We start from the raw sequence: 17658 nt of genomic DNA on the forward strand, positions 1-17658 counted from the left end.
GTTACAGCAGTCCTATAGTCAAGACGTCACCGCTGCAGCCTGTCAAAAAACACCAGAGTGGCGTTTGAGAGGTTGCGCTGGATCAGGGGCAGGTGAGTAGCTTCTGAGCATGATATTTTCAAGAAGTGCAAGCCTATCCACATAAAAAAATCATAAAAAGCCCATTTGAAGGCGTTGTTCAGGTGTAGAAAACCATGGCTGTTTTTTTTTCCAGAAACAAGGCAAATACAGTCCACAGTCATGTCTGGAACTGCATCCTATCTCCATTAAAAAGTGAATGTTTTTTTTTAGAAATCAATAATACAAGCTAATACAAAAGACTTACGATATCTTATTAGAAAAAAACCTTTCCCCAGTCATCAGTTTCATTTTTTAGGGTGCACTGATCGTTTGCTCTCAAAAACTCCTCAAATGTGTAGCTTCTTAGTGAATAAATTTGAAAGAGCTGAAAATAATTCCGAATACAAGTAATTTAATGGACAAAAATATTCTTAGGCCGGGTGCCCACGATCCGGAAGTAGCAGTGTTTTATACGCAGCACATGTTCGCTGTGTCCAAAGCGCTGCTGTCTATTGGGAATGTTTAGCTTGCAAAAAAGAAGACTGAGAGGAGACTTAATAACTGTCTACAAATATCTCCAGGGCTGTCACATTGTAGAAGGATCATCTTTATTCTCATTTGCTCAAGGAAAGACTAGAAGTAATGGGATGAAACTGAATGGGAGGAGACACAGATTAGATATTAGAAAAAACTTTTTGACAGTTAGGGTGATGAATGAGTGGAACAGACTGCCACGAGAGGTGGTGAGTTCTCCTTCAATGGAATTCTTCAAACAGAGGCTGGACAGACATCTGTCTGGGATGATTTAGTGACTCCTGCTTTGAACAGGGGGTTGGACCAGATGACCCAGGAGGTCTCTTCCAACTCTACCATTCTACGATTTTATGATTCTATAAATATCTTCGGGTAAATAAACTGAACTATGTGGATTCACAGCATTCAATATGTTCTATTGATGTAATTTTGCTTGCGGAGACTCGTGTCTCCGCAAGAGAAATTGACATACTGGGGTCTGGAAAGACGCGCCACATGTCAGTGTCTATGGGTGATCCACCGGTGTCTGTGGGCATGGGATTTCTTGAAATCCCATCCACTATGTTGTAACATCTGGATAATGCAGGTTTGACGCTGCATAAAAACACAGCAATTACTGACTAAGGGCACTTACCCTTATTCCACATGTACACATACATGATAACTAGTGATGGTCGAGTATACTCGTTGCTCGGGTTTTCCCGAGCATGTTCGGGTGGTCTCCGAGTATTTTGTCGTGCTCAGAGATAGTTTTTGTTGCCTCATCTGCATGATTTGGAACTGCTAGACAGGCTGAATACATGGGAGAATTCCCTAACAAACAGGCAACCCCACATTATTCAGGCTGTCATGCAGCTGCGGCGACAAAAACTAAATCTCCTAACACTAACAAATACTCGGAGACCACCCGAGCGTGCTTGGGAAAACCCGAGCAACGAGTATACCCACCCATCACTAATGACAACTTATACTGAAAAGTCACCTTAAAGGGCTCTTACACTTTAATGGGAACCTGACAGCAGCTATATGAAGCTGGCTGCATGATTTCAGCCATATATGTTTGACTTTGAAAAATGAGTGTTTAAGAGAAAAATATCCGGTACTTTAAAAGCCTCCAGGGAGAAAGCCAAACAGGGGACTAGTGGAAAAGGCAGGTCCCCAGCAGCTTCTTATCACCCACTGCTAATGACTGACAGGTCTCTTCCTATACCTGCACATAGGGAGAGGCCCATTAGTCAAGGGCAGCGGATGGAGAGAAACCGCCGTGGTCCAGCTTTTTTGGCTAGTCTCCTGTGCGACTTGTGAATGTCATTTAAGTATGTTTTTCTCTGAAACGCTGCAATGTTTCAGAGTCAGACATACCTGGCTGAGACCATAGAGCCAGTGCCCGTTACATGCCACCCGTGGATTAGACATCATGTATCAGGGGTCAGGTACCCCTTAAAGTGAACGGAGATGAGCTACAACACCAAACTTAACCTTTGAAAGGTGTATTGCTGGCAAAAAGCAGTTCTTTTGTTTTAACCCTGGACAACCCCTTTAAATCATCTTAAAAAAAGAAGGGATCCAAACCCATAGGACTGTGACCTTTTGTTGCGATCATCAATAAAAGTAATGGAAGCTGAAGACCCAGTTAGACATCAGAGAAGTTCTGCAGAGTGCAGATGCTAACACTCACAGCCTCGTTCCAAATTATAGGCAGAAAAAAACATCAGCACAAGTTGACAACTATGTCGATGTAATAAAGCTAAGCCTGGCAGGAGACAGAGTTCACAGGCAGAGATCTGGGGAACTGTACATTCATTGCCTGCTTCATGGTTACAGCTCTCTCCATGAGATCTCAGGCAGGCAATGTTGGGACATGAGCTGAATGTTAAACAAAACACATCCTTTAGAGACAGAAAATGGGACTAATTTCTGTCCTCTTTGAAGCTATTCACCACCTGCTGTCCTAAAGATACACAGCAATTTGTAGCAAGACACATTGGCACTAATTAATGGCATGCTGCAGTTCAATGTGCAAAATAAAGCACACAAATATTAATAATTCCGAAACAAATAAAGTAATTGGTCCCCGCAGAACACTAAAAGGATGGGAACAAGGTCTAGGAGCCAGCAATATTTGCTGAGCAAGAAGAACGGCTGCCACAGCTAGGAAAGAACTCAGTTTTTGTAGACAGGGAAAACAAACCAGTATTTAGGAAAGCGGTAACTGTTTAGAGCGCTGTCCTAGTTTAGAGATGTAAAGACTGTGATGAAAACCGCACAAAGCAGCCAATATAGAGGCTTAGAGCCACGAGGAAGCAGTGCATCAATTACAGTCCCCCTCATTATAGTCGTGTCAATATCACTAATAAGTGTGCAAATTAGGAATATATACAATAATTTATCATCAGTCACATAGGCCCAGATTGGCCGGGGGATTTTGCACATGGGAAATACATCTAGAACATTTTTGCATGCTGACGTAGCGAGCATGTGATCTGGAATGATCTGCTATAATAAGCCTGCACAGCGTGATAGAAAAGGTGAGGGTTGCAAGTAGATACCATATTACAAACTGATCACTTATCCTTGACAAAGGTTTATACGAGCCCAACCTGAGGTTTCTACACCCAACATGCTCTTGAACTTAGTATTTTTGTATATATTTGTAATATTTCTATTACCGTATATACTCAAGTATAAACTGAGATTTTCAGCTGATTTTTTTAGGCTGAAAAGTGCCCCTCTCGGCTTACACTCGAGCAATTGTCCCAGGGGTTCGGCGGGGGAGGGGCAGCTGTCAAATCATACTTACCTGCTTCTCTGGCGCCCGCAGCTCTACCTATGTTCAGCGGTCACATCGTACCGCTCATTAAAGTAATGAATATGAACACGACTCCACTCCCATAGGGGTGGAGCGCATATTCATTACTTTAATGAGCGGTACGATGTGACCGTTGAACATAGGAAGAAGCTGCCGGTGCCCAAAGACCATCTGTCAGTGAGAAGCTGCCAGGGACCGCACTGGGAGCAGGTGACTATGACGGGGAGGGTGAGCATTCCGATATTCACCTGTTCCCGTTCCACCGCCAGGCTCCGTCTTCCATATCCTTTGGCTGTGACGTTCAGGTCAGAGGGCGTGATTACGTGTTTAGTGTGCGCGCCACCCTCTGCCTGAACAGTCACTGCAGAGGACGCGAAAGACGGAGCCCGGCGGTGTAACGGGGACAGGTGAATATCACAAGTGCCGGTGTCCCCGCCTGCTCAGGACAAGAGGTGAGTATGTCATTTGTTTTTATCGCAGCAGCAGCATATGGGGCAAATGTTTCTATGGAGCATCTTTTGAGGCCATAATCAACCTTTATGCAGCATTATATGGGGCAAATGTTTCTATGGAGCATCTTATGGGGCCATAATCAACCTTTATGCAGCATTATATGGGGCACATTTTCTATGGAGCATCTTATGGGGCCATAATCAACCTTTATGAAGCATTATATGGGGCACACTTTCTATGGAGCATCTTATGGGGCCGTAATCAACCTTTATGCAGCATTGTATGGGGCAAATGTTTCTATGGAGCATCTTATGGGGCCATAATCAAACTTTGTGCAGCATTATATGGGGCAAATGTTTCTATGGAGCATCTTATGGGGCCATAATCAACTTTTGTGCAGCATTATATGGGGCAAATGTTTCTATGGAGCATCTTACGGAGCCATAATCAACCTTTGTGCAGCATTATATGGGGCAGATTTTTGTACGAAGCATTTTATGGGGCCCATCATAAACTTTATGGAGCATTATATGAGGCATATTTTATTATGAGCATCTTATGGGGCCCATCATGAACTTTATGGAGCATTATATGGGGCATATTTTGTATGGAGCATCTTATGGGGCCCATCATGAACTTTGTGGAGCATTATATGGGGCTCCTAATTCAATATGGATATTCAAAAACACTAAACCTACTGATGTCTCAATTAGTTTTACTTTTATTGGAATCTATTTTTATTTTTGAAATTTTACCAGTAGCTGCTGCATTTCCCACCCTAGGCTTATACTCGAGTCATTTAGTTTTCCCAGTTCTTTGTGGCAAAATTAGGGGTCTCGGCTTATACTCGGGTCAGCTTATACTCGAGTTTATACGGTAGTTTAAATGGAACCTATCACCAGGTTTTTCCCATATAAAGTAGGACCACCACCATTAGGGCCTATCAGCATACTGTAATGCTGCAAAAATAGTCCCCAATCCAGTCTGGTCCAATGGTTCTCTAGTCTTGATCTGGCGCCTCCTCTCTTCTTGTGATGCCGTCCTCCTTCCCTGCTTCCTATGGATGATGCATACTACGTCATCCACATAGTGTCCGCGAATCACGCTCCTGACTCTCTGACCTGCACATCAGTACTGTTGGGCGCATGCATTGGTAAAGGCCAAAGGGCCCCAATGACACAGAAGTAAAGCCGACGCATGCACACTACAGTACTTTGCTCTGCCCCCAGCATTTAAGATAGAAGTGTGTCTACACAGGAACACGATGAAGGACACTGTGTTGATGATGTAGAGTGCATCATCCACGTAAAGCAGGGAAGGAGGACGGCGATCGCAAAAAGCGAGAAGGCACAGGATCAAGTCCAGAGACTTCCATTGGACTGGACCGCCTTGTCAGTCAGTATTAGAAAAGCTATTTCTTGGGATCTGCAGAAGGAATTGGAGACTTTTTTACAGTATTCCAGTAAAAAAGGCCCTAATGGTGGTGACTGTACCTTATATATGGAAAACCTGGAAACTGGTTCACTTTAAAGGAAGATGCAGACGAGTGTATATGCTCTCATCTGAGAGAATTGTGTCGATGTGATAAGAGTTTGATCAGAGTGTGATCATAGTGTAATCTGATTCTCTCATATGAAAAGAAAATGGAGAAAAACTGGCACTTTGAATGACAGCTCACTGTACACAAACAAGCTGAAAACTGCTGTGAGAGAGCAGTCCATCAACGTGCTGGGGAGTGATTACAGTACAGTGAGCAGTGCCTGTAACTGCTCTTTGTAACGCCCCTATGACTGAAAGCGAGCGCTCCCTGGAGTATATCAGTTAGGCTGGGGTCACACTTGCGTGTGCAATGCGAGAAACTCGCACGAGTCTCTTGCATCAATACCCGGCACTGCCGCCGATGCTCGGGTTGGAGCGTGCGGCTGCATGTATTTCTATGCAGCTGAACGCTAAGGTCCGAACCGCCAGCGGCAGTCCTGGATATTGATGCAAGAGACTCGCGTGAGTTTCTCGCATTACACACGTAAGTGTGACACCGGCCTTAATCTTCTATTGAACTGTGCTTTCAGTAATGCGACCAGGCAGAATTTTAATTCTATTTACCTGCAGATTAAGCCTAAAATAATTTTTGCACATGACAGGTTGCTGTTATGAACTGGTGGTTTAGGAGCAACATGGGACGTGCTCTGGATGAGGTGGTACCTGTACAGACCGCAGTTCCTGAGCTTATCACAACACTAGAAGTAGCCGTGGGATGTTCCTGTCACTCCCTAGACATCTTGTCACAGCTGGAGGACTAACTGCCCCTAAAGATAGAAACAGGAAAGCTATCTTGCCTCAGAGAAAATCCCCAAAGGATAGGACAGCCCCCCACAAATATTGACTGTGAGTGGAGAGGGAAATGACATATGCAGAATGAAAACAGGGTGTAGCAAAGGAGGCCAGTCTAGCTAGATAGATAGAACAGGACAGAATACTGTGCAGTCAGTATTAGAAACTAGAAAAATCCACCATAGAGTTTACAAAAATCTCCACACCTGACTAAAGGTGTGGAGGGCAAATCTGCTTCCCAGAGCTTCCAGCTTAACTGAATAAATCCATAGTGACAAGCTGGACTAGAAAAAAACATAGAAAGAGCAGAAAGATTAAGTCCACAACAAGTGGACTGCAAAAGAACAAAGCAAGGACTTATCTTTGCTGAACTGGTCAGAATATCAGGGAAATCCAAGCAGACATGTGAATCCAACCAGGAACCATTGACAACTGGCACTGGCTGAAGGACAGAGCCAGGATAAATAGCCGAGCCAGAATAAACGATCAGTGGAAGCAGCTGCTGACTGCTAAATCCAAGGAGCAGTAGTTCCACTTAAATCCACCGGAGGGAGCCCAAGAGCAGAACTCACAAAAGTGCCACTTACAACCACCGGAGGGAGCCCAAGAGCGGAATTCACAACAGTACCCCCCCTTGAGGAGGGGTCACCGAACCCTCACCAGAGCCCCCAGGCCGGTCAGGACGAGCCAAGTGAAAGGCACGAACCAAATCGGCGGCATGGACATCGGAGGCAACAACCCAAGAATTATCCTCCTGGCCATAACCCTTCCACTTGACGAGATACTGAAGCCTCCGCCTCGAAAAACGAGAATCCAAAATTTTCTCCACCACATATTCCAACTCCCCATCAACCAACACCGGGGCAGGAGGATCAACAGAGGGAACAACGGGCACCACATATCTCCGCAACAAAGATCTATGGAAAACATTATGGATGGCAAAAGAGGCTGGAAGGGCCAAACGAAAAGATACCGGATTGATAATCTCAGAAATCTTATAAGGACCAATAAACCGAGGTTTGAACTTAGGGGAAGAAACCTTCATAGGAACATGATGAGAAGATAACCAGACTAAATCCCCCACCCGAAGCCGGGGACCAACACACCGACGGCGGTGTCAAATTGTCTACCACATAAGTCCAAATCTGCTGTAACCTGTCCACCACAGAATCCACACCAGGACAATCAGAAGGCTCAACCTGCCCTGAAGAAAAACGAGGATGAAAGCCAAAATTACAAAAGAAAGGCGAAACCAAAGTAGCCGAACTAGCCCGATTATTAAGGGCAAACTCGGCCAACGGCAAGAAAGCCACCCAATCATCCTGATCAGCAGACACAAAGCATCTCAAATAGGTTTCCAAGGTCTGATTAGTTTGCTCAGTTTGGCCATTTGTCTGAGGATGGAACGCCGAAGAAAAAGACAAATCAATGCCCATCCTAGCACAAAAGGCCCGCCAAAACCTAGAAACAAACTGGGAACCTCTGTCAGACACAATATTCTCCGGAATGCCATGCAAACGAACCACATGCTGAAAAAACAATGGAACCAAATCAGAGGAGGAAGGCAATTTAGGCAAAGGTACCAAATGGACCATTTTAGAGAACCGGTTACAAACCACCCAGATAACAGACATCTTCTGGGAAACAGGAAGATCAAAAATAAAATCCATGGAAATATGCCTCCAGGGCCTCTCAGGGACCGGCAAAGGCAAAAGCAACCCACTAGCGCGGGAACAGCAAGGCTTGGCCCGGGCACAAGTCCCACAGGACTACACAAAAGAACGCACATCCCGCGACAAGAAAGGCCACCAAAAGGACCTAGCAACCAAATCTCTGGTACCAAAAATCCCAGGATGACCAGCCAACACTGAACAATGAACCTCAGAAATTACCTTACTAGTCCATCTATCAGGAACAAACAGCTTCCCCACAGGACAGCGGTCAGGTTTATCAGCCTGAAATTCCTGAAGCACCCGCCGCAAATCAGGGGAGACGGCAGAAAGAATTACCCCTTCTTTAAGAATGCCAACCGGCTCAAGGACTCCAGGAGAATCAGGCAAAAAACTCCTAGAGAGGGCATCAGCCTTAACATTCTTAGATCCCGGAAGATACGAGACCACAAAATCAAAACGGGAGAAAAACAGGGACCATCGAGCCTGTGTAGGGTTCAGCCGCTTGGCCGACTCGAGGTAAATCAGATTCTTATGATCGGTCAAGACCACAACGCGGTGCTTGGCTCCCTGAAGCCAATGTCACCACTCCTCAAATGCCCACTTCATAGCCAACAACTCCCGATTACCAACGTCATAATTGCGCTCCGCAGGCGAAAACTTTCTGGAAAAAAAAGCACACGGTTTCATCAAAGAACCATCAGAATTCCTCTGAGACAAAACGGCCCCTGCCCCAATCTCAGAAGCGTCAACCTCAACCTGAAAAGGAAGAGAAACATCCGGCTGACGCAACACAGGGGCAGAAGTAAATCGGCGTTTAAGCTCCTGAAAGGCCTCAACAGCCGCAGAGGACCAATTCGTCACATCAGCGCCTTTCTTCGTCAAATCGGTCAGGGGCTTAACCACACTGGAAAAGTTGGCAATGAAACGGCGCTAAAAATTAGCAAAGCCCAAAAATTTCTGAAGGCTCTTCACCGATGTGGGTTGAATCCAGTCATGAATGGCTTGGACCTTAACAGGATCCATTTCTATAGATGAGGGAGAAAAAATAAAACCCAAAAAAGAGACCTTCTGAACTCCAAATAGGCACTTAGACCCCTTCACAAATAAAGCATTATCACGAAGGATCTGGAATACCATCCTGACCTGCTTCACATGAGACTCCCAATCATCGGAAAAAATCAAAATATCATCCAAATACACAATCATGAATTTATCAAGATAATTGCGGAAAATATCATGCATGAAGGACTGAAATATAGGAGCATTAGAAAGCCCGAAAGGCATCACAAGGTATTCAAAATGGCCTTCGGGCGTATTAAATGCAGTTTTCCATTCGTCACCCTGTTTAATACGAACAAGATTATATGCCCCTCGAAGGTCAATCTTAGTAAACCAACTAGCCTCCTTAATCCGAGCAAACAAATCAGAAAGCAAAGGTAAAGGGTATTGGAATTTGACCGTGATCTTATTAAGAAGGCGATAATCAATACAGGGTCTCAAGGAGCCATCCTTCTTGGCAACAAAAAAGAATCCCGCTCCCAATGGTGACGAAGACGGCCGAATATGCCCCTTCTCCAAAGACTCCTTGACATAACTCCGCATGGCGGCATGCTCTGGCACAGACAGATTGAAAAGTCGGCCCTTAGGGAACTTACAGCCAGGAATCAAGTTAATAGCACAATCACAGTCCCTATGTGGAGGAAGGGAACTGGACTTGGGCTCATCAAATACATCCTGGAAATCCGACAAAAACTCAGGGACTTCAGAAGAGGGGGAAGAGGAAATTGGCATCAAAGGAACGTCACAATGTACCCCTTGACAACCCCAACTAGTCACAGACATAGATTTCCAATCCAGCACCGGATTATGTTCCTGTAACCATGGAAAACCCAGTACAACAACATCATGCAAGTTATGCAACACCAGAAAACGGCAATCTTCCTGATGTGCTGGAGCCATGCACATGGTCAGCTGAGTCCAATTGTCAGTTTTCTCTGAGCTGGTGGGTAGAGACTAACTACTATGATGTCTCTCATACATGGGAGTTTCTATAAGGTTACACCTTAGTTTCTATAAGGTTATATGTCTCATTATTCTTAGACTGTTTCTTCTAAAATGTACATACTGTCTCCAGGTGTTTGGCAATATAAACATAGTTTTTTTTTCCCCAAGATTACAGTGACATTCCAGAGGGACACACAGATAGGGCCCAAGGTTTTATTGGAACCAGCAATGTTCCTCTGTGACTAGGCATTCTTCCTAAATTCCTGTCATATTTCACAGTATTGTTTTTTTGACTTATAGGAATAGTTGAGAGATTATAATTACTCTAGTGTAACTATTAGATAGCTTTTGAAAATGAGTTTTCATGCTTCCATGATAAATGGGTTGGTAGTCAGTCCTTAGTTCACATTTATGCATTTATGTAATTAATTATATATTAAGGCAGTTTTGCAATAGAGAAGTCCACATGGAAATCTTTATGGAAAAACTCATAATAATTTATGATTGTGATCGCATCGGGTCTTCCATAGGTTTAGCTGGACATCTACCTTTGGTATTTGCAGTATCACAAATTCTTCAGCTGATTTTATTATCTGACCTTTAGTAAATGTAATGCAGATATGGAGCCCGAGGGGCATGATTAAAAAAGAAACCAAAGGGGAAGTCAAGGGTGCTCACTATACCAAAGAAGGGGTGCTCTGGAGAAAAATAAGTCCGATATATTATAGATCACTCCGGCACACCAAAAATTTTTTAACAGTTAGTGTATATTTATTTCAATTCAACAGACAACGGGATGCCATAAAAAAGAAAAAAGCGGTCACAATTGTAGACATATAAAGGTGTCCCCAACGTTTCGGCATTAAGTTGCCTTTCTCAAGGGGTATTAAGTCTATTTGTGATGTGACCAGCACGGTGAGCGGCTCCCTCTTCACATAATAATGATGACAGCGTCCGGAACAAGGCTCCAAGGTAGGACAAGTTGTTGTGTGCAGGTCACACCTGCACCTGCACACAGCAACTTGTCCTAACTTGGAGCCTTGTTCCGGACGCTGTCATCATTATTATGTGAAGAGGGAGCCGCTCACCGTGCTGGTCACATCACAAATAGACTTAATACCCCTTGAGAAAGGCAACTTAATGCCGAAATGTTGGGGACACCTTTATATGTCTACAATTGTGACCGCTTTTTTCTTTTTTATGGCATCCCGTTGTCTGTTGAATTGAAATAAATATACACTAACTGTTAAAAATTTTTTGGTGTGCCGGAGTGATCTATAATATAAAAAAGAAACCAAGTCATGACTAGAGATGAGCGAATATGTTTGGAAAACGACCGCCAAAAATAAATTCGGCACGAATATGGTACATTCGGATTTGTGAGCAGTAACACGAGTATTTTTCTTATAATCGGAAAAAAACGGTAACATTCGGTAAAAGTGGAGGAAAATAATTGCGTTGCCACTAAAGTATTTTATAGATGATAGATAGATAGCTATTGTGACAGAGTCACTGGCTTTGTGGAGGAAGGGAAGTACGTGTCACTGCGCATGCAGCGGTCAGTGATGTGAAACCGGAATGTTTTTGTGTTTCCAGCACACTAGGTGCTGAGAGGCTGGTGCAGAGTTTAATGGGCCTGTTTATGTGAGCACCCGCAGTGCAGGTGGGAGGGTGCTCACCATTCCCCTTTTCCTGCAGGACCTGCAGGTGTATGAGGACCTGCAGTCATGTCATGATCACATGATTAGTACATGTGATATATACCTGTACCTGTGGTTCAGTCGGGGGGGGGGGGGGGGGGGGGGTTGGGAGAGAGGTGGAACTCCCGACTGATAAAGAGTCACATCAGTCCACTGACCCAAGTGGAGCTGCTATAAATAAACTGGACAAGTCCCAAAATCCCCAATACAAATTAGAAAAATAGTTTTGTTGCGCTTCAACAGTGTGATATATAGAAAGTATAGAACGGTGATGCTGAACACTCACCACTGCTTCAAAGGTACTCTCTAATCTCAATCAATGCAAATTTAGCACATTCAAACGCCCTTGGCATATTAGTGCAGTCCCACTTCCAGATCAAAGATGTTCAATGCTTTATACGATGCGAGCCGTGCTTAACAGATTAAAAGAAGTATACAGTGCAATTCTGCCAGATAATCAAGGTATAAAGAATTCATTGGTCATACTCGCAAATGCACATATTAAAAAGCGACTTGTTAATAATGCCCTACGCAGGGTTCATTTTTTTGTTGTTTTAGGTATTCTTTTACCTCTGAATTTTCTTAATACTCTTAGCTTATAATTCACGTTCATTTCTATTTTATATTTTTTTGGGTTATGATTATACATATAGTCAACTCAGTGATTAAACTGTGAAGTTCATCAGCGTACACTACTGTGGTGAGTATGTACGGTATATACATCACCTGTTGCCTTTATGTGCTTTGAGTAGTGATGAGCGAGTGTACTCGTTGCTCCGGTTTTCCCAAGCATGCTCGGGTGATCTCCGAGTATTTGTTAGTGCTCGGAGATGTAGTTTTTGTTGACGCAGCTGCATGATTTACCTCTGCTAGACAGCTTGAATACATGTGGGGATTCCCTAGCAACCAGGCAACCCCCACATGTACTCAGGCTGGCTAGCAGCCGTAAATCATGCAGCTGCGTCAACAAAAACTAAATCTCCGAGCACTAACAAATACTCGGAGACCACCTGAGCGTTCTCTGGAAAACCCGAGCAACGAGTATATTCGCTCATCACTAGTTTTGAGTCATGCATTTGTACTTTACTTTTCATGCTACTACTTATATGATAATACTACATTCCCTTTATTTACTTCATTATTGTATGTATTTGTAATTTATGTATTTTTACGTTTTGAAGCTAGTAATTTTGTTTTTACTTTTGCTTTTACAAAACAGAACAAATTCGGTACTATGTGAATAGTTTCATGTGTATTTTTATTGATGAATGTTTGCCTATAATATATGGAGTGGAGAATTTATCTTTGAATATATATTTTAAATTTAAATACATTTTTAAATATATACATTAAATTATGTATATTTGTGAATTTCTCTGGGTATAAATAGCACTTTTTTAAACAATGATTACACCCCAGAAGGTGTAATATGTGCTTTTGTGAGCATGACCTAAAAATCCTTTACACCTTGATAATCTCACTATACTTTATTTACCGGAATCATCATACAAAGATGCAGAACATTGAAAATCTTTGATCCTTATGGTGGGATTGAACTTATATGACAATGTTATTTGAATGTGCTGAATTTGCATTGGTTCACTGGTTTTTGAAGCGAGTGTTCAGTATCAGTATCACTGTCATAGACTTTCTATATACCACTGCTTTTTTTTTTCTGATTTGAGTTACACAGTCAGTATGTTCCTTTAAGTCAACGTTCACATATTCAGTATTTTACATCAGTGTTTGTAAGCCAAAACCAGAAGAGGAACAATCAAAGGAAAAGTATAATAAGAACATGTCACCACTTCTGCATTTATCACCCACTTCTGGTTTTGGCTTAGAAACACTGTGGCCTTGCAGCTCCAGTCGCTGCTGTTTAACCAATTAAGTGCAGATGTCAATCATTGAAAACGGAATTTAAATAATGCTAGTGTCAATGAGCGCACATAGACTCCCATCACCAGCCCAACACACGATCACAGGAAGGGGATGAGTTTTCAAGGAAACCGATGGCCTACTAAAGGTGACTGCCATCATGGCACTATTGTGAAGACCATGATTTTCTATATATAATGCAATTCAATTGTATTACTGTATATAGAACAAGCGATCAGATGAAAGCATGCGCAAGAGCCTTTAAATTGAAAAATATATATACCGTATATATTGACATGAAATTCTCACCACATTTCGGTAACAATCCATACAGGTAAATAAATCAAACCACATATGTTCATAAATTACCATAAGTTCCGTGTAATAATGAAAAATTACACAGGGAAAAAAGTATTGAACACGCTTGCTGAAATTTATTTAATACTTCATACAAAAGCCTTTGTTGGTGATGACAGCTTCAAGACACCTCCTATATGGAGAAACTAGTCGCATGCATTGCTCAGGTGTGATTTTGGCCCACTCTTGCACACAAACACTATTCAAATACTGAAGGTTCCCTGGGCTCCTTCTATGAACTCTGAGCTTTAGTTCCTTCCATAAATTTTCTATTGGATTCAGGTCAGGTGATTGGCTGGGCCATTCTAGCAGTTTTATTTTCTTTCTAAAAAAAAAAACAATCGAGAGTTTCCTTGACTGTGTGTTTGGGATCATTGGGTTTTTGAAATACCACCTTCATTTCATCTTCATCATCCTGGCAGATGAGATGGCCCCAGATTTGTATGAAGAATATCTCGGTACATTTGTCCATTCATCCTTCCTTCAATTACATGAGGTTTGCCAGCTCTGTATGCTGAAAAACAGCCTCACACCATGATGTTCCCACCTCTAAACTTCAATGTTGGAATGGTGTTTTGGGGGTGAAATCAAGTGCTTTTTGTCCTCCAAACATAGTGTGTATTATGGCATCCAAAGAGTTCAATTTTGGTCTCATTTGACCAGAATATATTCTCCTAGTATTACACAGGCCTGTCTAAATATTGTTCAGCAAACTTTAAATACACTTGAACATCATTTTTGTTGATCAATAGAATCTTGAATGGTGAGGTCTTTCTGTAACTCTCCACAGGTGGTCCTTGGCTCTTGGAAAACTCTTCTGATAATTATTTTCACTCCTCTGTCTGAAATCTTGCAGGGAGCACCTGGTCCTGACTGGCTTATGGTGAAGTGGCTTACCTATTTACATTTTAATTGCAGAACCACACATAGCTTTCCCCAGACCATGAGACCCCTCCTGTCAACCCTGGGTATTGTTAATACACCTCATTTTTTATTAGTTTCCCATGTCCCCTTTTTTTCTCCCTATTTATTTTTATTAATTTACATTTTTATTTTTTTATTTGTTGTTATATTTTATTATTTATCTATTCTTATTTTCTACTATTTTTGTTTTACCGTTTCTGATTCTTTTGCCCCCACAATGATCCCATGATCTATCTGCCTTTTGCAATGTCCTTCTAAGCCCCTTAGTCTTCTTCTGCCTTCTTATCTATATTCCCATATGGCTCAACCTCCTCCATTATACCACAGTACATTCTCTCCATGTTTAAGGCGGCTTCCTTCTATTCTGTCCTGACGTCATTATGGGTGGTTTCTGTCCCCATTGCCCATTGCCAACCATTGAGGACAGTTATGTGGACCATGCTGCTCTTATGCCAACCATTGCCAACCACTTATGTCACTTCCTGTGATCTCACTGGGAGTGACGTCAGTGTCTTTTTAAACTCAGTGATGAGCTGGTATGTAGCACTCCATGATCAAGTGACGTCGCTTATACACACAGCCCTGGCTCCTCTATTTCTTTACCCACAACCTATGGCCTGATACACATGGTAAGATTGACTTTGTATATTTTTATTGCAGTTTTGCATTTCTGTTGTTTTACAGTATACTGGATTTTTGGATGTTTTAGTGGACATGAATCTTGGTTGGGATCCTCTTCCAAATTACATTTTTCCCTACTGTTGATTTGTACTTATCTGTGTTTTCTTTTTTTGTGGGCCTGGCATCTCTCGGGGACAAACCCTGTTACGATTATATTCCCTTAAATGGGTGACTACCACCTGAACATTATGTCATATTTATTATTTTTTTCGTTTCCTTGTTATTTTGGACAATATTTCTTATGACTGTTTTTATAATTGTCCCTACAGTGTATGTTTGATAAAGGTCTCCATTGATCGAAACGTCACGTATGATGCACAGTATCTATTATGACCACTGTAATAAAAGTCTCATGTTTTTTCACCATATTCACCTCAGAGTGCCAGATTTTTCTTACTACTTATGGTAAAATGATGTTCTTTCCATTTCTAGAGTATGACTCCAACAGTGCTACCTTCAGTAATTCAGAAATTCTTCAGTAACCAATGCCATCAGTATACTTTGTAACAATGAGGGTTCGAAGGTCTTGAGACAGCTCACTGGTTTTACCCATCATGACATGTTTCTTGTGTGGTACATTGGTAATGAGACACCTTTTTATAGGCCATCAGATGAACCAGCAAATATTTTTCACTAAGCGGCAGCATTGCTTTCTAATTACTGATGGATTTCAACTGGTGTCATGACTTTCTATGGCTTTTTGCACCTTTCTTTCTTCATGTGTCCAATACTTTTTCCCTGTGTCAGTTCTCATTATTACACGTAACTTAATTTATGGACAACTATGGTTTGATTTCTTTGCCTGTGTGGATTGGATGGGTTGCTACTGACATCTGGTGAAAATTTTATGTCAATGGCACCGTTTGAAATATATTTACTTACTGGTTAATTGCGCAATTTGAAGTTTTTTCCTGCATTTTTAATTTTTTCCCCCATTTTTTAATAGATTGTACGATGAAATGGATGGTGTCATTTAAAACTAAAACTCATCCAGCAAAAAACAATCCCTAATGTGGTATATGCACAGAAAAAAAAAGTTAGAAGTTGGAGGAAGTGGAGAAAAAAATGCAAAAGAGATAACATGGAAGATTACCAAGGTCGAGGTCCCAAGTTTATGATGCTGTTGCATGAAGTGATACTATAGCTTCACCATACTAGTTCATATACTGTATATTCAAAACTCCTCACACTAGAAAACTACAGCAACGTCACAAGGTACTGAATGCTAGTCAATATAATACCTTAATAATAGTCCTTTCCATGCCACCATTGTCTGCAGGGGGCAGCTGTTAAAACATTTTAGGGCAATCAAATAGACAGAATCTAACTCCTGAGCACATGTCCTCCATGACTTAAAAGATTGTCCTCCTAGTACTTATTTCACCCATGAATGCTAGTGAATGACCAGTTGGACTCAAGAACAGTAGAGCCACCACATAAGCTAAGTATGCATGGAATCCTTATGTAAAATGTATGACTAAGTTGAAAATGAAAAATACTTCATTACATTTCACTTTGTCTAAATCTGAGTGAATGATATTTCTGCAAATGCCGATTAATGTATGAAGGTGACAGGTTCACTTTGATAATGTGTTCACATGAAGCAATTTGGATCACAGACCTGAGATTATACAAAATTTGCTACTCTTCAAGGTTTGCAGATAGGTCACCATAATAACCAGGCGGCTGCTATCACAAAATGTAAAGTCTAATTTGAATTCAACAGGAATTATAGCATAGTATTAGCCATTTCCACCTCCGCTTTTAACTGCTTAGTACAGACAGCCACTTTTCTCACAGAGCAACTAACTGCCTCTAAATACTTCTGCATATTTACACTGAGTGTCCCATTATTTTCAATTAGAATTTCATATTAATTGATTTATCTATAAACTTCCCATTTCTCAAAACAGTTTATTCCAATGTAAAACATTCAGTTAACATGATGCAATACGAACAAAGAAGTGCTGCTGAATAATTAAGGGGTTTACATATTTCATGAAATGGCTTGCTTGCATTAGAAGCATTGGTTAACAGCTGCACACTCCTTTGAAGGGAACTTAAAAGTGCAGAGATGACAAGAGATTGCAAATCACAGCATTAGGAATTACATAGTTTTGTTGCATTAATATGCAAGCAGATTTCTATTTAATGAAGAATCATGCCAAATTGGTGACACAAGAGAGACATAACATTTACTTTGTCCACACTTGTGTCAGGAGGAAGGGTAGACTGTCTGGAGGCCACCAAGCTG

At 41.8% G+C, this 17658-nt stretch overlaps 1 protein-coding gene across 5 annotated transcripts in view; it reads right to left on the reverse strand.

Moving 5' to 3' along the window:
• The window catches only part of PTPRM (protein tyrosine phosphatase receptor type M), a 995903-nt gene that overhangs the window by 89507 nt on the left and 888738 nt on the right, over nt 1-17658 (reverse strand). The gene's annotated exons all lie outside the window — the stretch shown is intronic.

The sequence above is a fragment of the Ranitomeya variabilis genome, chromosome 6, assembly GCF_051348905.1.
Source record: "Ranitomeya variabilis isolate aRanVar5 chromosome 6, aRanVar5.hap1, whole genome shotgun sequence".
NCBI lineage: Eukaryota > Metazoa > Chordata > Amphibia > Anura > Dendrobatidae > Ranitomeya > Ranitomeya variabilis.